This window comes from Anser cygnoides, chromosome 3 (genome assembly GCF_040182565.1).
Source record: "Anser cygnoides isolate HZ-2024a breed goose chromosome 3, Taihu_goose_T2T_genome, whole genome shotgun sequence".
NCBI classification, from domain to species: domain Eukaryota; kingdom Metazoa; phylum Chordata; class Aves; order Anseriformes; family Anatidae; genus Anser; species Anser cygnoides.
In genome coordinates this window covers 111411377-111434739 of record NC_089875.1, presented here as the reverse complement: position 1 = coordinate 111434739, position 23363 = coordinate 111411377, and the positions used below count along the sequence as shown (strand labels likewise).

At 37.2% G+C, this 23363-nt stretch overlaps 1 long non-coding RNA gene across 1 annotated transcript in view; it reads left to right on the top strand.

Annotated features, from left to right (window-relative positions):
- Nucleotides 1–23363, top strand: part of LOC136790533 (uncharacterized) — a 78047-nt gene that overhangs the window by 53616 nt on the left and 1068 nt on the right. The window contains exon 2 of the long non-coding RNA XR_010830646.1: nucleotides 9236–9346. This is a non-coding gene — a long non-coding RNA (uncharacterized lncRNA). The remainder of the gene's footprint in view (nucleotides 1–9235; nucleotides 9347–23363) is intronic.

Genomic DNA, 23363 nt, shown 5'->3' with positions numbered 1-23363 from the left:
TACTATTTTGGAGAAAAGCGTGGGAATTGAGATTTGTTAGATGTGCCCCAAAGGAGAATTTGTCTAGTTTTAGATTGTGAAATACTCCAGCTTCTGGTGTTGTTGTTCCTTTTTATTTCTCAGAGTAAACACATACTGCTACTCTGACATGCCTGGTCCTTCAAATGTTAACACATGAGAATAAACTTTTATGGTTACATGGATCAAAGGGTTGCACAAAATTAAGAACATGCATTAAGTGTTTGTAAGATCAGGAATGTAATCTACTGTGCCCAAAATAAAATTTCAGCGAACCTAGAGAACACTTTGCAGATATTTTCTTCATCTTGAATTCAGATGAATATTTCAGAAAAGAATGAACCCGAATATGGTATCTCTTAGCTTCATTCTGCTTCATGAAAATTGTGTCTAAGGCAAAGAACAAGCAGCTTATGGAAAGTAAAATTTTGGTTCTGACTCTACAAAGTGAATATCTGTGCTTAACTCTATGAAAAAGACTCTTGGCATCTTTGGGTTTACTGTATAATGGTTTGTCACACACTGGGTATGTGTGACTCTCTTGTGGCCTGGCTTACTTTAATGCACATTTTTGCAGAGCACTAAAAACAGTCACTGGTCTTATAAGTGTAAGTTAGCTTTCATTCTCAGGGATTTTTTAAATACCCAGATTTGTTAAGCAATCCATAATATAACTGTTCCCTCTTGCAGTTAAAAATCATAGCTTCTCCAACACTAGCTGCTGTACCTCACATAAACATAATATTGCTATCAGCTGCCTATTGACTTAACATGTTTGATTTCTTTCTCTCTCTCCTACTTAGAAAGATTAAAGGCTTAAATGGTCTGCTATACCATATCATACCATATGTTAAGAGGAAAGACTAATTTTGGCTGCCTACAACATTCCAAGCCCTATTTAAATAATATTAGCTAAAGCTCAACTTGTATAAATGCTTAAATCTGCAGACGTAAGGCTTTGACTAACTAAAACCTTTAAGGACAAAAATCTATGATTTACTGCTTTTGAAAGGTCTGCCATGCTCCAAGGAGATGTACTATTTCTTGGTGGAGTCCTGGCAGGGCTCAGTGATGCATTCACAGGATCCATTCACACCCACTGAACTTCACTTAGGAAGAGATCATCCCCTAACCACCTCATTCTGATGGTTAAAAAGCTCTTGCACAGCACTCACTTAAAGGCAGTTTTTGCTTTTCACTTGCTTAGCTATCCACTCACAGACAACTATAAGCAAATGCTTTCGTTCCTTCTGCATTTTGTTTCTCTCACTAACAAACAAGGCCTTCGTGAAGGTTTTCAGTGTATTGTGTGAGCCATCATGCCATGGAAACATATAGGTGAGAGATGAGCAGAACTGCCAACATAAGCTTGCTGTCACACACTTATGGGTATCCAGAGCTGGAAGGTCAAATTTGACAAATCGGCCCTAAAATAAGAGGAGGCATTATTTGTGTGAGGACAATTAAACAACATAGATGCTAAGGAGAAATTATTTCATCCTCATCAGTTGGAACAGCTTAGTACTTTTTTACAATGTGTTTTAAGGCAGCTCCTGGGAATAAGATTATAGGCATTAAATGAAGTGCTTATGGTTCTCTTCTGGGGGTAGATTCAATAAATCTCCATTCTTATGGAATTTGGGGTGCATGGGCTGCTGCAGCAGACAAAGAGTATCAGCAGCTCTGAACTCAGACAGTGTCTGCATTTCAATCTCATGCTTCAGTTTGTTGCCTGAAGAAATCAGAAAATATTTTTTTCCATTCTTATGAACAACTTCAAGAGCTGTTCTGTTTATTTGCTTATTTTCTGTTTAGCTAGTGAGTTGTTATTTTGGGTTGTTTGGTTTGGTACATTTCTCTTCCCTTTGCAACATTACACATTGGCTGCTGCTGGAGATGTAGCAGCCTCAGGACAGAGAAGCAGAGGATTCCCTCAGCCATCTGGGTTTTCTGCATGAAATTTGATGAACTGAAATATGTCAAGTTAGACTGTGTGATGCCATCATCCTATCTAACATTAAGGTTTTTGTAATTTATCTATTCACATCTATATTTGTATTGTAAATTATAAATGTCATCGAACTATGATATTTGAATTACATTTTAAAACAAGAAGGAAAATATAATTGTTATAAACTTTATAGTACATCCTTTTCCTGACCCAGTGAAGTTATTATGCTTATTTAAGTACTCTTCTTTCTACACAGACTCACTTGCCACTCCTTCTGTATCTTAACTAGATGCTCTATCTGCCATTCTGGATGACTGATCCATGTGACTGATCCATATCACATGGGCATGCAAATTACCATCATAAATTAAGGATGAAATTACGCCAATGATCACAGGAAAACAATTAATTACTCTGAAATTAAATCTAGTTTTTCACTAGAAGTTCTTCTAGTTCTTCTAGTTTCTTCCTGTTCTAGTTCTAGTTTTTCCCTAGAAGTCAATCCAAATCTCTATTTTGGAGCATAAACATATCCTTATGGATTTCCTCTTAAAACTTATGTCTTGCTTACAATGAAATTCTGAAGGTAAGCAGCAGCCAACTGAGTTTTAATGTGGCACTGCAAATGTATGTTTCATTATTCCTTGTAAACACAAAGGAAGCACTCCAGCTGATGATCTACATCAGACCGTACATATGGCAAACATCAAGAAATTATCAAACTTGCTGCCTTGAAGAAAACAACATCAGCAAACTGTGATTGTATTAGGTGTTGCATACAAATACCTATTTCCATTTTTATATAGGAATTACGCAGTATATTGACTCTCCTCTAAAATCTGGATTTCTTGGCCATTAAATAGCAAACCTTCCATCCTAGGCCCAGCCACATGTGGTGGTTCACCCTTTAAATCCCACCTACCTGGTCCAATTCATTTGTATACTTTATTGTATAGCCAGAAAGATACTGTCAGGCATTTTTTCAGGCTGCCAATGAGGTTCCCGTGAAGATGAGAGATGTTTTGATCAGATAAGACATTCTCAAGAATCTTCTTTACAATTAGCAGACACAATCATAAAGTCTACTTTTTCAAGGCAACAACATTACAGTTTACTGCAAAACAGAGAGATACAATCCTGCTTACATTAGACATTGCTGTTATACCACACATTGAAAAATTCTACCCAGCCAGATTGTGTTCAACATTTCTGTATGTAGTACTTTCCAGCTTTCTTACAAGTACTGAAACAGATCTCGGTGTTCACTGTATTACTATTTTTATTTAATTAATTGGTTATGTTTTTTTTTGTTTGTTTGTTTTTAAATGATCCACCAAAAGAACAATGACTTTACTTTCTATTTCAATTTATGATTTTAAAAGGCCATATTCGTACTTGAACCTGCACCTAAACTGTACGTTATGGGATATCCTGTCAATTGTTTACTTGTTTTTCTGGATTTTCTACAAATCCTTTATATCTGGTCCTCTAAATATGTAGTATTTGCCTTGGTAATGAATTATTTTACTTGATTAAAATAAATAAATAAATAAACCTGTGATCATTTGATGGTCACCATGCTTGAATAATATTGCCAAATGAAAAAATAATACTGGAATCTCAAAACTTCTCTAATATTTGAAATATCTGGAGGTATTATGTTCCCAAAATAATTAGGAATTCAAAGGGATAAAAATCCCTGTCTAGTGACTCGCTAGGCACGATATACACAACAGAGATCGACCAGAACATATTCAAAATTGCTGCAGCAGAAGTCATTTTCAGAAGAGAAAAGCTGAAAAGGGAAAAGAAAGCTGATTAGTAGCATTTCTTGTGCAAATTTTTGATGTTCTTCCTTCCAAAGACCAAATGTGTATGCCCTATGGAGCCTCAGAAGGACATTTCTACACTGCTCACATCCACTGATGTTCAATCGGAAGGTTCTAAACTGCGCTTGCTTACTTTCTACCTAGGGAGAAGCTTCACCCTGAAGGAAGAAACACCAAAACCATAAGTTTATTTTATGTTGAGCTCTTTCTTTACATATGGCAAAGATATAAGTTTATCCGACAATGGTCTGTTATGATATGGCAAAGTCATGGGATAATCTTAGGCTGGGCTGTTAGGATATGCTATGCTGATCTATGTCAGTATCGTGTTAACTTGGTGCCAATTTTAGAGGTGTTTTGGACTCTGATAGTGAGATACAGGATGAGGGATAGAAAAACAAAATGAGAACAAAGAGATTTTTTTTCAAGGGATTAAAAGGCAATCAATAGCAAAACAGATATTCCCGGTGATAAAAAAAGTCTTTGGAAAACAGCCATTTTTCTGTAACGTATGTGTAAGAAGGAGAACCTTAAAGTGCTTCCACTTCATCTATATACCTCCCACTGTTTTCATCACTGTTGCTCGTGATAAGCCCTCTCCTCCATTTCTGTCACTCTCCCTCGCAAACCCTTGTGATCTTTCCTCCTTTTATGGCTTTATGCTTTTAAATTGCTCTAAGTCTGCTGGTAAAAGAGAATGCCTAAATATATAACAGATACACCCGTTCACCTTGGGATGAATGTTTTATCGGTTCAGATGTCATCATACTCTTCACAATCACATGTTCCTTTCTCCAACACATATGGCAAGCAGCTGTATCATACTGGCATTACACTTACTTACAGTTTATACCTGGGAGATCCAGAGGTTCAAAATTAAAACACCAGCAAAAAAAAACCATTGCTGACCTCTTCTTAGAGAGTACTACTTTTAATCAATGAAGAAACAAAGATCAATGAGGAAATAAATTAAGCAAGGAATATTATTTCCTTTGTCTTCAGAAGATGTTATTCCAAAGGAGAAAGGGTGCTATTAGCCCCAGATCTGTGTACAAAGGTGATCAAGAAATGGCCCAAGTTTCTGATCTTGTTTCTCTTCTCCAATTTTTATTAAAGAGAGAGGAGTAAATATTTGCATCTGGCATAGCCAGAGAGCTGAGTGCTCTAAAAATAACGTCCAGTGTTTAAGTAGCATGGTTCTTTCAGATATCTTGAAGCCCTTTTACGGGAGTGGAGAAGATATATAATCTCTGTTTTCCAAGGCAGAAAGATCAAGATACTATTGAGTTAATTCACCTGTCCAAAGATAACCAACCCTTAATTTCTCATAAGGGACAGGATCAGATTCATGGCAACCCAAGCAGCTGAATTCTGTTTCCCCATTCACTCATTCTCTAGCATTTCCCTACTGTTTCATGGTACATAGCAAGGGAGAGGCCATATGAGTGTCTACAGCACCCCTCTGCCATTCACACCACAGTCGCATCTGTCTCTCTACACTAATAATGCCCACAAGCTGGGGCACTGGTGAATAAATGCAGAACTGCCGAAAACTTAATCTGCAGAAAAGCTTTACATCACTAAGCCAGATGTCCACTTCAACTTTCTCCTTTAAAAACCATGATCAGAAATTGCTGGGACTGCAACAATTGCAGAGATGGAAACAAAGCTTTTACTTATTGCAAGCTGTTGGCACAAATTACTTAGTACAACCGGAAATCCTACCACACAGCAATGCATAACAGTGCAGTGCCTGGTTGCAAAGAGCTTGCATCCCACTCACATGGTCATCAGGGCAGAAATCTTTCAGCACAACTGCACAGCACAGAGCAATCCGCCTATGTTATATTTAGACTAAGAAGTTTTCTTTCACTCTTGCTGTATGGACAGACTGGGAATCACATTGCATACAAAACCAGAATTAGTTCCTTGACTTCATTCCCTCTGCTAACGTACCGCTTGCTTTCTCCTTCCCTCCTCATATCCTGACATTTGTCAGCCACAGCATACAAGTTTTCCTCTATTTAAAATGGCAATGTGATGTGTACCTATTTTATTGACACATCTAGCCATTCATGTTGGAGCATTATTGATACATTCACATTGACTCACATTCCCCCCCCCCCCTTTTTTTTTTGTCTCCTTTTTAAATTTTAAACATCTGATATTTCCAAGGTATTTCACCTTTTCCTATTTACAGCAAAGTCCTAGCTGTGTAAATGCAAACTTCATTTATTTTTTTTCTCACTAAAAATAGGTATTTCATGTCTTTCCCCTATTTTGTTACTGTTGATATGAAAACAAACAAACAAAACAAAACAGAAACAAACAAACAAACAACAACAAAAAAGCTACCAAAGAGTAGTGAGCATCATTCATAGCTAGTCAGGACCACCACTTTTAAGGATAAGTTCAGAAATGGATTCAATCAGCTCTTCCTAAAGCTCCCCTGCTACCATTTACAATGGGACTGTTCATGAGGGTGAACAGCAATCTTTATTACAAAAATAACTCATGCTATCCCAGCTCATAGTACCACTGGGTATGTTGTAGCTAAGTTGCTTGCTCTGCTGCTCACATTGGTGCTGTCTATCATTTTATATTATTTGTCTTGCTATAGCTCCAGTAGTTGCCTGGTGTCAAAAGCTCTTTGGAGATTGCTAAACAGACCTTCACTTATGAATTTTGCTTGAAAGTTTTCATCCCTGGAAATGGAAATGCTGTGAAGCTACACTGATGATTTCACACATGTAGCCTCCCTAATATAATAACCATCTTCTAAGTAGGGCTGAGGTGAAGAGATGTCAGGTGGTGGTGGCCAGAATCTTTTCTTCCCCATATCAATCACCAGGAGATCATCCCAGCACGTGGCAGGAGGCTTCTTGGTGAATGCCAGCATAGGAAAAGGAATCAAAATCCAAAACAGTTGTGAACCAGTAGGATATCCAGCACAAGTGCTCAAATTGGGAAGTGGCCAGGACATGGAGACTAACAAGATAAATGTGCAGAATATGCTTGCTTTATTGCTAACTCATCTCTGTATTTCCCTTTCTCCCTCTGCACATTTATTGCTGTTTGATGGTGTTTTCCAATAGCACTGTAACTTTTCATTGTGCAGGCCAATGGGCCACAGTGTACAAATAAGAGACCAGTGAAGCCTGTTTTTTGAATACTTCCAGATTTCTGGGTGTATCCTTTCATTGTTCATCTTAATAACTATATCCTGGGATTACAAAGTGGATCAAGGGCTACGATATGCCGAAGGCAAGTGTAGCCACCCAGTGGTCATTCAGAGCTATGGTACACTGCAAGTACTCCATGGAGCCCAAAGGGTTCACTGCTGCTGCTCCTTCAAGCTATTCAAGAGCCCATCTACATAGAGAGGAGGATGCAAAATCACATTAAACTTTAGTTACTATATTTTGCTTTCCAAACTCTAACATAAATAATGCTACTAGTCAATTTATCTTGATCAGGAAAATTACTGTACAACAGAATATATAATACTCTTACGATGTTATTTCAAATTTGCATTCTGACAGCACAGACAAACCCAAACTGAGATTAAACCCTCAGTATCAGTGACAGTACACTGATTTCTATTAAGTGACAGCTTTTTCCTCAAAGATTTTACAATCACACAGACAAGAAATGAAAAATCAGAAGTGCTACAAAACCAGTTGGGAAATCAACTCACAAAGGGTTTCTGGGGCTTTCAAGGTGAACCCAGGAAGCCATGGCTAATTTATGAAATTAATCTGTCTCCTATGTTTTAATCTAGTGCCATCATAACATAGCTTTATTTCCTACACTGAGCATTCTCTGTTGATAACATCACTGATATAAATTCACACTGCCTTTCATTTTCTAAGTGGCTTTTAAGGAAGTCACAGAAGCTTGAAAAACTGTAGGGAAAACAAAACAAAACAAAAGCAACCACCATTAGTATTTCAGATATTGTGAAACAACTTTTTTTTTTCTTTTTTTTTCTTTTCTTTTTTTTTTCTGGTCATGGAAGAAGGACGGCTAGATTTCAGGAATTTTTCTTAAACTTTGGACACAGAACTGTCCCAGAAGAATAAAATATCACTTACATATTTCACAGATATGTAAGTGATTTTTGTAAAGTGTTTTTAGAGGATTACAGAAGAGATATCATAAGACCTGAAAATTAACATTATATTAGGACATTTGGCCTCAAAGAACTATGACAGACAAAAAATATTCATTGTGATAATGAAAGTATATTTTTTATTATACACAGGCCAGTAGCATCCAGAGATAGGTTAGAGCTGTAACTGAAGTTTGAGGGCAAATTGGACAAATGCTTAGACATATTAAAAGCAATAACCTGAGGCTACTTTCATGAGATTCAGGAACGTCTGGAACAAAAAATAGGCCCCTTCCAGTATTGGATCCATCTGCCAATTTGACAATTTGGCAATTTACATAGCTATTTTACAATAGCTATGTAAAAGAAAGTAAAAAGTGGTAGGATTCAAAATTCTATTTATGTCATCTTTACTTTCAGCTTTATTTAAAAAAAAAAAAAAACAAACAATTGCAGTTAATTGGAGGATGCATGTTCTGCAGTGTTTGCAACAAATCCCAAAACCCTAATGAAATCTCACTAGTGAGCAATAAGTAGATGCGTTGAGCATCAGACTATATAAGGTGAAGTCTTCTTTAAAAAAAAAAAAAAAGATTTGTCTTACTGTTATTCTGCTGTTGCTGAATGATAAAATAATAACACTGACTCAAGTGGAATAATCATCATCCTAACACTAAACCTTTCAAAAAATCCCTGTTTCCTGTCTTCCTTTGCACAGAGTTGGTATGTATAACTGACTACATTTTAAACCTCATTATTATGAGCACAAACCCACCTCCTTATTATTATGTTCAAACAGGCCTACATTGGGGGACCTTGAGGAAGAAGAGTTGAACCACAACTTCCCTTGAAACATCTTATTCCAGTCACTAGTCATTGTAGGATACAGACTGCTGGACTATAGAGAATGACAGGTTATATAGCCTTCTTCACAAAGGACATCAAGCAGAATTTTCAAATTGACAAATCTCCTCTGAGAAGGCAGAAACAAACAATGCTTACAATTATTTGAAATACACTGCCTTTATGTTTCTCTTCTATGGTGTTCCCAATAGATAAGAAAGCCCTAGTTGTTTCACAGAACTCAATGTGTTCCTCTCCCATGTTGAATCCCTTTCCCCATTCACAACTGAAACTCCTTCCCCAATCAGCTGAACGAATTAAAGCAGATGTTCTTAAAAAAGTTGATCTTTTAAGTTCATTAACATCAATCTTATAACTTCATTTACATCATTAATGATTTAACAAATGAAGAGGAGGCATCATTCTTAAGAACAAGTTCAGATTAGTAGAAATCTGTTCATTATGATTTATCTTCTTTTGCAGAATCACAGAATAACAGAATGGCCAAGGTTGGAAGGGACTTCTGAAGATCATCTAGTCCAGCCCCCTGCTGAGCAGGATCACCTAGAGCACATTGTGAAGGATGGCATCCAGGTAGGTTGTGAATATCTCCAGAGAAGGAGACTCCACAACCTCTCCGGGCAACCTGTTCCAGTGCTCTGTCACCCTCACGGTAAAGAAGTGCCCCCTCATATTCAGATGGAACCTCCTGTGCCTCAGTTTGTGCCCATTGCCTGTCATCCTCTCACTGGGCACAACTGAAAAGAGACTGGCTCCTTCCTCTCAACACACTCCCCTCAGATATTTGTATACTTTGATGAGGTCTCCCCTCAGTCTTCTCTTTTCCAGGCTAAACAGGCCAAGCTCTCTCAGCGTGCCCTCGTATGACAGGTGCTCCAGTCTTCAAATCATCTTAGTGGCCCTCCTCTAGGCTCTCTCCAGTAGCTCCATGTCCCTCTTGTACTGGGGAGCCCAGAACTGGACACAATACTCCAGGTGTGGCCTCATCAGGGCTGAGTAGAGGGGGAGGACCACCTCCCTCGGCTTGCTGGCCACACTCTTCCAAATGGAGCCCAGGATACTGTTGGCCTTCTTGGCCACCTGGGCACATTCCTCATGGTCGGCCTGCTGTCCACCAGGACTTCCAGGTCCCTCAATACAGGTGTCCACAGCTTCCCCTCATAGGACTTGCCCTCCAGCCCTTTTACCACCTTTGTTGCCCTCCTCTGGATGAAGTGAAATTTCACATTCTGACACTAAAATGAGACTTTGGTACAACAAAAAGGACATCCCTTTTACATAGCATGAGGAAACACTGTTTTCTTCATGTCTTTGGTGGGGCAGAAGTGAATTAAAACCTGCTAGACTTCTGTGGTATTAGTATAAATCTGTGGATGTGAGCACTGAAGAAAGCTTGAATTTAAATTCTCTGCCCTTTGAAGAATTAGCCTCCTAGATAAGGTCATTTAAAAACAAACAAACAAAACCCCACAAATTTGTCACAGTTTTAATCTTCACCATATGTAAAGGCAAATATGTTAGAGATGCTTTGGATATTGTCGCCTATTATTTTTTGTCTCAGGACTTCATGTCCAAGACCTCTTTGTCTTCTTTGCTTTTTCTTTATACTGTCTCTGTTTCATGCACAGCAGCAATCACTGCTAACCTCTGTCCTTATGCACACTATTAATCCAAAATCCACCAGGACTCCCAGGTCTCTCTCTGCAGAGATGCTCTCCAGCAGGTCACCCCCCCAGCACCCTGTAGTGGTGCTTGGGGCTATTCCTCCCTAGGTGCAGGACCCTGCACTTGCCCTTGTTCAACTTCCATGAGGTTGCTCTCGGCCCAGCCCTCCAGCCTGTCAAGGTCCCTCCGAATGGCAGCACAGCCCTCTGGGGTATCAGCCACTCCTCCCCATCTTTGTGTCATTGGCAAACTTGCTGAGGGTTCAATCTTTATTCAGTCAGCTCCTGATCTACTGTGAATCTTCCTAAGAAGTGGTATTTTTGGTTCAGCTGCACTTTATTGCTTTAGGGAAAACAAACAAACAAACAAACAAACAAACAAAAAACAATAGTCTTTAACAATAGTTAAATCTGATTTTGTAGGGTTTAGGATTTCAGAGTTTGATTCTCCAGTGCCTCAGTAAGGGTTCACTCTGGCTGATGTTGTTTGACATTCATCATGTTTTTCCCCATAAGGTATATTTTTTGACAGTCATATTGCAGTCTTCTTCTCTGACACTGGGACTCTCAAACGGGCCCTGCCTGAAATCTGTAGAAACTTGGTATCTTTTGCAGGTTTACCACCATCACTTTTGGCTGAAATTAGCCAAGAATTTCGATACCTTTCAGGGATACAAAGATAATATATTATAACCGTTGCTTCCATTGGAAACAAATAGAAAAACAATGCAAAATAATAATATAGCGACAACAACAACATTTCACACAATTTACTGAGTTTTTCATTGTTTTGTAGTGATGTTTGCTGGAAAACAGACTCATAGCAGACTATTTTCTCATAGCCAAAGTAATCCCAAGACAAGTGATGTCCTTTTGACTGCTTATAGAAACCATAATCTGCTAACTTTTAAGATTCAGTTTTGTATTGTGTAGAGCCATAGAAGTTTTTGCTTGTGGCCAAACCAGGTCTGGCTGCAAGCACTACATTTGCTTCCAATTGAGTAAAGTGAAACTTTTGCGCAAGTATACTTGTACTGAGTTCCTGAATGATGTGCATTAGCGATCAGTGCTTCCTCAGCTGGGACAATAATTAGAAGCGGGGTCTGAATCAAGATTCTTGAAAGCAAATACCCCCATTCTTTGCATTAGTTTCCAATCCAAAACCAGATGCAGCTCTGAATTTCACAAATGAGATCCCCTTCAATAATGAGCAGAACTAAAACTTCAGATCAGATCCCCCAAATTCAAGGATTTTAAAATCCAGCTCTCTACTTTGTGGTTTGGACCCCAGTCTCTTTCTAGAGATATTTTCAAAGTTAAATCCTAGTAATGGGCAAACAGTTTCTAATGTTTTTCTCTTCAGAAAATATTCCTATATATCTTTCAGCTGGTCAAATTATCCTATTTGAAACGCATTTGTAATTTGCTGCGACTGAGTGACCTGCTTGTGAGGCTGTATCTGATCATTTGCAGACCCTGTTAAATAACAGCTTGTGCATGACTTTAGCAGATGGTTTAGCTAACATATAATTTCTATAGGTATATAACATAACATTTGGAATAAGAAAGCATAATGGCCTCAAGATTCGCTCTTCATTTTTGCAAAGTCATTTGCTCCTAGCTGTTAGAACACAACAGCAAAAGACAGTACAGTGAAAATTACGATAGTGGTAAATTAAGCTGAATAATAATCACTTTTAAAATAATACTCCAGAAACTCTACTAATATGTGTATAAAACCAAGAATTTCACAGATAGATGCAAAAAATGAGGTATTTTCAGATCAGGCAAAACAGTTTGATCATCACTGACTTGGTCATTGTTTTAAATATATACAGTCTCCAGAGAAGGTTTATTTTGACCTAGTCATCATTAAATCTGGTATTAAAAAAGAATCAGCAAACAATTCCATAATTTCTTTTTGGGAGACAACATATTTTAAAGGATATGCACTGTCAAAATTAAGAGGTAAGATTTTGCTCAGTGCACTTGGATTTCATTCCAGATGTTAAAAAAACAATAATTGGTTTGTGGCTTATGTTTTTCAGACTCTGGAGGAAGAGATATTGCAGAGCTTAACTTCAGAAGTAGGTAGTTATTTTTCCTACACTGCCTCTGTCACTGATGAAGGGAGTTAGAGGTCCTGGGAAGCAAGATGTTACTATGCAATACCATGAGGGCACTCCATGGCTCCCCCTGCAATCCTGATACCAGCAGCATCCATAAAGCAGGAAAGATAGGCTCTGCAGTTTGTCCCACAATTTTTTCCATCAGTGAACAAACTAGAATGCTATGTGATAGCCTCCCTACATATGAACCTAGGCATTTCCTTCGGAAAGAAATCCTGATGCACAAGCTAATGAAATATAACCCTGTCTCCTCACCTCACAGAGTTAGAATGAGGTCACAGGGCCTCATGAACCAAGCCTGCAAGGTTTACTGCAGGACCAGTCATTCCCATCATATTGGCTCAGTCCAGGAGCCTCTATGAGAAGCTGCTGCGTTGAGTCACCCCCTATAAGAACCCACCACTATTTACTGGCCATGGAAGAAACCTAAGATCTGTTTGTTGTGCCCACAGTCAGCTTTTATCACATTTGTTAATCATTTATCCCCTATTAATTGCATGGCAGTTTGCTCAGCTAATATTAATTCTGCTGTGAACATCAGAGGATGTCTTGTGAGCAGATCTATGGGTGTTCTGCACATGTATTAATGAGAGAATATGTCAACCTCCAGAGCTAAATGAATATAAATCAGTAATCTCTGCCAAAATATCTCTTCAGATGTGTTTTTCTTAAATATTGTAAGACACACACCCCCACACAAAAAGGGGTGCATATGACTTTGCAAAACTGTTCAGAGCTTCCATTCCAGTTTTTATTTCCAACCTGCCCTACCTTCTCAAACTCCTTCTCTGAATATTTAGGATAACTTAATTGTCTAGTTCAAACCTAAAGTCAAATGAAAATCATCATTAAGTAGTGGGAGTAGCTCTGCTGATTGATGTATGTGAATACAGCAGAAAGAATCACAGCACTGTCAGAAAATAAAAAGTAACCATCAATTCCAGTAAATGAAGACAGAGTATACAAAACTATCAAAACATATAAAACTATCACTGCCAGTCCTGCAGCACCCACATACGTGATTCTATTTTTTATGAATTGTTCCAAGCCTCATTTAACAAGGAATATTGCTGTCATTACAGTGAGGTGGTCAGGAACACTCTCATTCTACTTTTCAAATTAGAACACATTGATTACTTCATACAACATTTTTCAAGGGGAAACATTGTTCTCAAGAGTGGATTGAAAAGCATTTGTAAATGTCTTTTGAAGTAACTGAAACTTTGTCTCCAGAAATGACAATTCTATGATCCAAAATTACTTTTTATAGAGAAATTTAAGCAAATTAAATCACAAAATATATATTAAAAACAACCAAAACATTTCCAAATTGCCAAAACAAAATGTTACAGCTGATCTGAACCAAAACCATATCTTCTGAATTTACAGCCCATGATGTTTTTAGGTTTTGACTTCTTTGTCCTGATGCAGGACATAAACATTTTTCCATACTGTTATATTTGGCCAGAATGTGAAATCTATTTCCTGCCTGTTTCTTTTTTACTACCATAGTGATGGCAGCTCTCCTAGCATAGTCACAGCTGTAAGATATTGGCTGTGCTGCAACTGTGAGAGTGCTTTTGCTGAGATATTTTATGTCAGTTCCACAGACCCAAAAGATAGCTGTTCAGCAAACCAATGTTTTTACTTGCTAGGATAACTGTAGATATATAGTTTTACACAAAAAGGGGGGGGGGGGGGAGAAGACCCTCAGATCTAGCTTGTATTATGGTGTTAGCCATAAATTTAAGAGTAGATTTCCCCTATTTGCATCAATGAATCTAGTTCTCAGAAAGCATTCCTGTAATTCACCAAAGTGCAAAGGGTCTCTTGGGTCTCATGCAGGCAATTTTAGTGTTAGCTATAATCCATATTTTAATACTTGAATATAGTGATGGGAGATGCACTAATACCATGGAAATGGTCTTAAATATCCCCTGTTCCAAACAATGCCAGAATTATTAGATGTTAATAGACTTCCTGTATTCACTCTGCTAATTTTTTGTCCTGCTCCTAGTCCCTATGTGATCTCTCTGTTCCTGCCTTGGTTGCTGTCTCAGAGTATAGATAAGACTGCTTGAATTTCTTCTCTGCTCCAGCTCCTGGAAGTGGGATAAGCTGAAGAGGACCCATGTACTGTATTCCTTTCCACCAGCCAGGTGTTTTCCTCTCTTTCCCAAGCACAACACTAAAACAGAGGAGACTAACCTTCAGTGGGATCTTGTGGCATATCTATAACAACAACAAAAAAAAAATTTAGACTGTCCTTTTTTTGGATAGTCTCAAAACAAACAAACAAACAAAAAAAAACTATGGACTCTTGACTCTCCAACTCATTCCTATGAGGATAAAATCTCCTGTCCCCCAGAATAGAATGACTGTGTGGAAATAGCTTAGTGTGTGCCACATCTGCCACATTAAATCCCCACAGCAGGCTTGGGCACAGTTGGGAAGGGCCCTGCCTAGTGCTGTTCCATCATGCCCAGGAGCACACTGACACTGACACACACTACAGTCAACGGATGGTACCTGGGCCCTTCTCCCAGTATTATTTACTACCTTAGAGTTACCTGTCTAGCCTAGCATCCTAGCAAGAGTGGTGCTGAAAAAGGCTTCCAGGAAACCCAGACAGTATAGAAGATGCCAGCATGTATGTTAAGCCCCAGAGAAATGTCCCTGACTCCACAAAAGTGAGATCAGCTGGAGGGTGAGAGGTTAAGCCTTAGTGCCATCCTTCCTGAAAGCCCACTGAGCCCATGTTTATAATGGACAGCAAAGCTTGATGATGTTGTCAACATGGAGTTGGAACAGATGACCTTCAGAGGTCCCTTCCAAACTCAACCGTCTTGTGATTTGGTAATACTTTGTTGGCAATGGTATTGTAAATGTACTGGACAGGATTGTCATTTCACATACTCCCTAAAATATTAACACTGGAATGAGTTTCAGCCTACTTGAATGAGCATTAGGATTTATTCTACTGGCTGAGACTTTTCCTTAAGCCTATAAATACCTAGAATCAAAAATCATTATTTATTTATTTATTGCAGTCAAAATGCTTATAAGGAGAGGGCAGGAAAGAGATGGAAAAGAGAGGTCAGCAGTTTTAATCTTGACCCTAACATTGCCCCTGGACAAACCACTAAACATTTGAGTTTGCCCATGAAACAAATTTCTTAGACCCTTGCAGCTGATGAGAGCTGCAGAATAATGAATCATATCATCACTTGCAAAGATAATATGTACAACCCCAATGTTTTCAAATTTCATAAAGATGACACAAGGGCAGCTGGAAACCTGCCAAACTTCAGAACAGTTATTGAGTTATATGCACAGTATCAAGGCACAACGTGTATGGAGGAAAAAACAGTGTTTTGTAGAAAGAGACAGAAACTGGAAAATAATATGTTAATGGATAAACAGACATACAGAGGTCCATTTTTTTGTTCTGTGATGTTTCACAGGCTGGCCATGTCTTGTGCATGATTGATTAGTCTCCTCTGTGTTATGACCCCCACAATGTTTCTAGGATGGTAGACAATTTAGTTCTATTTGCTTTTCCCATGTGTATTTCAAAATTTTTGCAATTGTAATAATAATACTGAAAATAATAATAATAATAATAATAATAGCGGTGAACTTACATATAAGATCAGTGGTTTCACACGTTTGTTAACAGCTAGCAGCTCTTTATAGCTCCCTGCATAAAGGAAGCGTATATGACCTAATAAAATTGTGTAAATATACTGTCATTAAATATATGTAATAATTATTCTAATTTGATATATTAGCTGTCAACAGGTTTTGGACTGGGTGTGGGGTGTTCCTACATGGCAGTTCAAGCAGAGGTGGCAGCCAGCAGATCCCTCAAAGGCACTCTGCCAGTTCCCTGAGTGCCGGCTGCTGATAAAAGAGGGAGCTTTTCGGAGGTAAAGTGAGTGATGCCCAAGCATGCCTTCTAGGGATGCCAGCATCACTGCAAGAATGAATGAACTGCTGTGTTGGAACTTGTGTCATGTGGTGATATCTCTGCTTTGCTGTATGGCCATCACCAACACCAAGGAGTCCAAAACGCCACAGGGGACAAACAAGGTAGTTACAAGGGTTCCAAATGTATGAAGTGTTTTCTTTCTTTGACAAGTACTGAAAGACATGGATTCGGGGGTTTTGTATGTTTGTTTGTTTGTTTTGTATTAGGAGTGCACATTTCTACTTGTTATAATAATATTTTTGAACTTTATTTCAATTAACCATGGGGAATGAGATTTGCCAACTCTACTGGCCAGAACGGGCCCCATTTCTATATATCCCAGCTTTGCCTTTTTACTTAAGAAGAAACTACAATGAGAGCTGGAAAATAAATCATTAGGTTTTAAGTGAAGAAAGGGACAGGCTTCTTTTTCAAAATTGGTGCCAGAATCACTTCCAGGTATGACCAAAAATTGGGAACTTACAGCTAAGTCCTGGGATTTCATTTTGTTCTTACTCATTTGCCTTCAAAATGATGAAGCGCTCAGAGAACGCTTTGCAGGCCTGGTGACAATGAGGATTGCAAGAAGTCTTTTAAATATAAAACACCTATATAATAAGAAGCAAAAACAGGCAAAAAAATGATTGGCTTTTTTTAATTATCACCACTTACTTCATCACCACTTTGAATGAGTGCTCACAATTACTGTTAGTGTGATATTTTAACCTAAATACTAAGGAAGAGAAATTTGGCCAAAACTCAGAACAAATTTTCTGTTTTGTCCGTGTGAAATACTTGATAATTTGTAATGCATTTAGCCATTAATCATTTTAAAGGGCTTTTAAATGGGCATGAAGTCCTTTGAGTCTTTTCCATATACAGACATTGGATCAGGGACCTTTGCTACAAATTACTTTTGTCTGGACTTCTAATACAAAATCAACTTGAGAACAAGGGAAATACATCACTGTTAAATTTTATTATAAGACAGAGCCATTATAACACATCATGGGAAACATTTTTGAGCTGTTCTATTAATAACAGCAGTGCCTGATTTCTTTGGTTTTAACTTACCTTTTTCACATTTTCTTGTGACATTTTCCAGATATAAATTGTTATGATGAAGAGTCATTCAAAGCAAGGGAAAAAGCTGTAATTATGTTTCTCTTTTCTAAAAGAAAGTGGGGCAGGAGGGAGATTATTTTACACAGATCAGTGAAGGACACCCTAATAAAGATTGGTCTGGAACATTTCTTTTTATGACAATTGACTTATCAGCAAGAGCCATTGTAGCAAATCTGGAAATTACATAATTGCCAGAAACTGTAGATATTTGACTTGGCAAGAAACTTAGGTGTCTCTGATTTATTATTGTAAGAATTTGGCTCTGCAAAGATGAAGAAATGTTTAATGAAAGAACAGTAGAATACAAATGAAACAAGCAGAGATCCTGTTTTCAGAGGCTATATTTAACTACATTGTCACTACTACTGTAACACAAATAAACTAAACTGAAAGCGTCCAGGATGGCAAACTGGCACAAACATCAATCTGCATGAAAATACTAATTTCAACAGCTAAACACTCATCTTTTCCACTCCATTTTGTTCTGCCTTTTGGGCAAGTTATTTGTAGGTCATTCAGTTTATTAGATGTTATTCCTTTTTGCACAGGCACAATAATAAATGTAAAGCTGAAAGAAGCTGGTTAATGAACACTGGCATTTTTTTAAATCTGTCTTTCAAAAGGCAGTGAAGTCCTTCTGAGTAACAACATCTAAAGACATTAGGCGTTACTAAATTTAAAAGAAATGTAGGTTACCAGGATCCAAGTGGTGAAGTGGGAACACTAAGTACTCATTTTAGATTTGGAGGATTTGCAGACCACAGCAATTCTGAAAACACCCATAATTATTCTTTGTATCAGAAGACCGGGTCACCACACAGTAGATTAAGGTGAATGTCTTTGCTTAAACCGTTTGCATCAAAGAGATTTACTTTGGCAAGTCCTCCAGGAGAAGTTTTCCCTTTGATAAAGTTCAGTCTCTTTTGCTGGAGAAAATGCTGTTTCCTGAAAATGGATTATAATCTACTCTTTAATATCTCCTTATGTTTCTTGTGTTTATCTAACTACCTCATAGAGGAGCTGCTAAGAACACCCTCAGTTTATCTGTCTTGGCGTGCAGCAGGGCGGCAACAGCTGGAATCAATGCCACTGCTGCCGCTCTGTGCAGCCGCTGTAAAGGGAAAGAAATCCTGACGCTGCGTGAGATCGACATTCCTATCTCCCAGAAGACACACATGCTGGCACCACCATCATCCATTAGGCCAGAAGTTTTGAGCCTGCTATCAGGTTGGAGCTTCCCTGCTGGCACTTGGATAGACCACTGCCCTGCCAGAACTCTGATCATCTCCATGTTACGGAGGAGTAAAACACCCTGTTAGAAAAAAATGTTTCTGTTGAAGTGGAAAACTCAGATTATATATTTCATTGTCAGAAGATTAGGGAGAAATATGGCAAAAAGTCACATAAAACCACTTTGTTATCTCCATAATATTTTTCCAGGAGTAAATACTGAGTAGATGTTACTGGACATGTTGGGAGAGGGAAGATATGTCAAAGAGTCTGAAGTTACTTTTGCTAAATGGAAGATGGAGATATCACTAACAATAAATTAACTTGCTCCATATTGACCATGATATCATTAACAACTGAAGCCACATAGGCAAATGTGTTTCCAGAGACCAGAATGCAGAAGTCTTCTGCCCAAAAGCCTTGATTCCAGCATGCATAGATGAGTAGACTCAGTCTTTTTTAGCAACTAACAGTAAATGGGTATTGCTGTGGCCATCAGCAGTAAAATATGTAATCATCAGAAAACAGAGCATGTCCAAACAGTTTGGCTTGGGCTTTACCACTCTGTCAATGTAAGCAGAAGCAGCATAGTTCGTGCAGTATGTCATGTGCTACAAGAGCATTTATTAATGGACAGGTTTATGGAGGTTTTTGTTTCCTCTCTCTTCCTGTAAGCACCAGCTGCAAGATCGTTCTCTCAAACTAATTCACGTGGCCATAGCCTTGCAGACTTGCATTCAGCTCTACTCTTAGACCACTCTCATTAGCTTGCCTTCATTTCACATTTATTTTCCAACTATTTCATACATCTACATTTTTAAAAGAGTGGGTAGGAACATCCTCAAAGACAAAATTCTACTTTAGTGTTCCAGCATGTGCATTCCTTTTTTTTTTTTCTTTCTTCTGAGTATAAGCAAACATTTTTAATCTTCCTTAATAGATTTATTTGCATTTTCTAAGGCTACATTTTTTAATAGGAAAACAATCATCTTTCACCTCATCATCATGATTTATATCACACATTGCGTCTTTTACACATTTATTGTATTATAACATAAATATTTTTGCTTATTTTTTTCCCCTAAATTATATTGTAACCTTTAAAAATGAATACTAGGTAAAAGGCCTCATAAGTCCTAGAACAATAGAAAAGTCACTGACAGGAAATTTGAAACAGAAAACATTATATAATTATTATTACAGCAGTGGCTGGTTAAAAAAAAAAAAAAAAAAAAAAAAAGCAACAACAACAACAACAAAAAAACCACCATATTACCATACTTTAAAAGGTCTTAGATGTCTTTTCATTCATTTTCCATAAGGTCATAATCCAAAGGCAAGAGTGAGGAAGAGCTTCATTCTCACCTGAACTGAGAAGGAGATTGAGCAATAGAAGTGTTCTTTACTCATTGCAAACACATTAGCTGGAACACATCTGGCATCCTTAAAAACTGAGAGCAGCTACTACATTGCAATCAGAAAAGTTGGAATCGTGTGTCCTGGAAGTCCTGGAAGTTGTCTTGGAGGCAATGCAGGATGAGGAGTTGCTAGCACATGGGTGCTTCAGAGTTGGAGTGCCCAAGGCAGCTGATGAGAGAAATGGAGACTTTGAGCACCTCTTGTGTTTTAGAGCAAAATTGAGAGGATCCTATGCAAGCAGATTATCAAAATTTTATGCTAAATAAAGGACTTCATTCACAGACCCTCAAGAAAGTTATGAACTGTACGGGGCATATTATTTGCTAGGAAAAGTAAAATTTGATGCTGACCTGAGACCCTATTTCAAAAATTAAAAGCTGTTGTATCATTTCGGGTGCATCTGAGCTAGTTTTTTTTTTTTTTCTTGTTTGTTTGTTAAAAACAAAACAAATTAATTAAAAATTGGAAAAGCCTATTATGATGCAAGGTGACTTTTTTATTATTATTATTATTTTTAAACTAGTTGAAGCTATTGATCACCTCAATATAATTATGTAGATTGAAATAGCAAGAGGTCTTTTGAACCTGGTAACAGGATTGGAACTTTACTGCTGCAACATGCCATGAGACCATCTCACAAAATATGCCTCAGGTTGTCTTTTAGAAGAACTTGCACATATTATAGTTTAATGGTTTTTGTAAGATATCAGAATGGTAGGTATACCAAAATTTATGGTTGTTGTTTTCCTATCTTTTTACAATGACATCTAAATTTACTGGCACATATTATGAAACTAGCATCCAAGCCATCTGAAAAACTCATTTTATCTATGTTTTTGTGCTTCAATTTATTTGACTACTTACCTTCTTTAGCTTTTCATCAGAATCATATACAGTGCATGGTCTGCTCTTTAGAGTCTTTTTCTTGGCACTAAATAAAACCCAAGAATGTGGCTACCAGTTATTTCACAGCTTTTTACTCAACTGTACAGAGTTCTCCCATTTTGGAATGAATACAGTGTTGGCAGAGTATGTATTAAAAGCTATAGCTTAAGCTGACTAATATTTTCCACTTTGCCAAACATTAATTCTTTGCAACATTTTATTATTATTATTATTGTAAATTCAGCCTGGACTGAGAAAAGTTTTTTCAGCAATTTGTTCATCTGCCTCCTAGAATGCAGTTTGGGAATAATATACTGTTTGGCTCACATTAATATTTTTAAGTAACTTTTGCCATACTTCCGATAATAGTAATAAAATAAAATAAAATAAAATAAAATAAAATAATAAAATAAAATAAAATAAAATAAAATAAAATAAAATAAAATAAAATAAAATAAAATAAAATAAAATAAAATAAAATAAAATAAAATAAAATAAAATTACCAAGTTATGAGACTTTGGAAAATAAGTTTACACATGCTCAAGAGAGTTATACTTGAATAAGCAAGAATTCACTGAAGATGTGATCTGTACTGATTGTATTCCATTCACACCCAAATTCCCCAAAACCTCCTGCTAACATGCTGCAAAACACAGAATAAATAAATAAATAAATAAATTAAATAAATAAATAAATAAATAAAACCAAAAAAACAGGAAATCTATTCTAGAGTATCAAGGGACTTTTGACCAATGCTTCTTCACTATGTGGAAGCTATTATGGTGACAGAAACTACAACAAAACACAGTAGCATTTTTTGCATATTTGTTTTACCCCTTCTTAGTGATACTTTTGTGATGTTCATGACTTATGAAAAGGAATAACTTGATGAAGTTCAGCTGAATTGGAGATCTGGGAGGCTTCTACAGAGTTTTCTATCTTGGACAATTCTTACAGGACCAGAAGAAATCTATTGTTTGGATATACAACTTTTCCCTTTCAAAAGATTTTGTAGCCAACAGAACAAACACAGTTTTCCTGTGCCACTTTCCATTTCTTAAGCAGTCTATTAAGAGTTAAAGATTTCATTTCTGTGGGGGCTGTTTGCAAACCTTGTCACTGGCAGTCTGCTATGGCTCAGTTGAGCCTATTCCAGGACAGAGAAGCCAATTGCTGGAAGGGTGAAATTCTTCTGTTGAAGATATCTCACTACCAGCAGGAAGGACAGAATTTTGACCCTAGACTTTAATTTAAAGATGTCATGTGAAAGAAGTTCATGCATAAGGAGGAAAACTATAACACTGATTAGAGAAGGCAGAGAGAAATACCATATCCAAATATATGTGATATTATTAGAGATATAAATATCACTAGGAACTCTGTGATATGGCAGAAATGAATGGATAGACTGGAGAACAAATGGTACCAGTAACGATAAGTGCTAATTACTCCTGGATATGATAAACAACAGATTTCATCACACATCTGGATGGATAAGAAACAATGTTATTTTTACTTGATTGGTATAAATGGTGAGGATATTAAAGAAGCAATATCTACAGTGATAGATATAGACAGCTTTTTATCAGACAATTATTAATTGAGACAGCTGAAAATAAATTGAAGATCCTAAGTGGCATTCAAGGCTTTAAGTCAGAACTAGAAGGAAGGAAAAAATACATCCATGGAAACAGATGTAGAATAAAATGTGAAATAGTTTAACAGAGGCAGGTCATGCAAGAATAAATATTCTTTCATTAATATCTTATTTTTATACAGAGGAAGTACTTTTAAACTAATTTTCTTGAAGGTCTGTGGAAAAATTTATTTTGGTTATGTGATTTGACAATATATTTTATGAATTATTACTGAACCATTTTCTTATATTAATGTGGAGAAGAAATAACTACATGGGACATAGAGAAACTCATTGGCTGCTGGTAATTACTCCTGAGTCATTCATTACTCTGATCTTATTTATTTTTTGTTAATGACCTCAGTCTTTTCTGGTTTTGAGAAGTCAGCAAAATGAGATGAAATTTAATGGTACGAGATCATTAAGTTAAGAAAGAAAGAAATCCGTCATCTCATTGGTTAACAAAAGCTGTTAATAAAGAAATAAAAACAATTAGTAAAGGTGACTGAAATGCAATGAGTATATACCAAG